At 40.1% G+C, this 1,048-nt stretch overlaps 1 pseudogene; it reads right to left on the reverse strand.

The window, feature by feature from the left end:
• Positions 1–304: 304 nt before the first annotated feature.
• On the reverse strand, positions 305–423 carry LOC136657695 (5S ribosomal RNA; annotated as a pseudogene).
• Positions 424–1,048: the final 625 nt, after the last annotated feature.

Raw genomic sequence — 1,048 nt, forward strand, 5'->3', positions numbered from 1 at the left:
TTTGTGGCAGCCATGAAGCACCTTAGTTCCTGTAGTATAAGGCCCTATTACGACTGGGTTGTAAGTGGCCTTGGGTTGTTCACATAAGTATAATGGTTGGCAACCTTCAGTCTCGAAAGACTATGGTATAAGCCTACAGCACCCCATATTCCCAAGCGGTCTCCCATCCAAGTGCTAACCAGGCCTGACCCTGCTTAGCTTCCAAGATCATGGTATAAGCCTACAGCACCCGGTATTCCCAGGCGGTCTCCCATCCAAGTGCTAACCAGGCCTGACCCTGCTTAGCTTCCGAGATCATGGTATAAGCCTACAGCACCTGGTATTCCCAAGCGGTCTCCCATCCAAGTACTAACCAGGCCTGACCCTGCTTAGCTTCCAAGATCAGACAAGATCAGAGATGTGCAGGGTAATGTGGACATTTATACTTACATCTTCATACAGCTGTTGTAATGACAACCTCAAGAAAATGTGTGAAGCACTTTGCACATAAACGCTAATTATTGTTATTTCAGACCTATGGCCTTCTCTCCTTTGGACATTTTACACCCATTTTACACTCCAGATTTACAGTTTCTATTGTTGTGCCTTTTAAAGTGAGATGTAAACTTAATTCAACATAGAACGAACAGGTTAATGAGGAATATCCTTCCCTCCTATTGGTTATATCTATGCCGAGATTTCCATGTATATGAAATAAATAATAATAACTTGTGATTAATACAGTCATGAGCCAGGCAAAGTTAAAAACCTGTTTTCCTCTGCTTTTATTGAATTTGGTGGGACATAAAAGTGTTTAGTTTTATCTGAATGTTTATTGGTATTTTAACGTATATCCCTTCCTTTAATATGAAACGTTTCCAGGGTACAGTTCAACAATGCAGTCTATGAACGACGATAAGCAATAAAAGAAAGAGAATTAAACTGCAGGACAAAAGTAGAAGCAATCAAAACAATTTCTGTCACAGATTTTAAAAGGGTAATTGGGTAAGGACCATTTAAATAGCTATTATAATTAAGAGCCCAATCCTATGCATGTCTACTCAGACTT

Source organism: Tiliqua scincoides, chromosome 7, assembly GCF_035046505.1.
Source record: "Tiliqua scincoides isolate rTilSci1 chromosome 7, rTilSci1.hap2, whole genome shotgun sequence".
NCBI lineage: Eukaryota > Metazoa > Chordata > Lepidosauria > Squamata > Scincidae > Tiliqua > Tiliqua scincoides.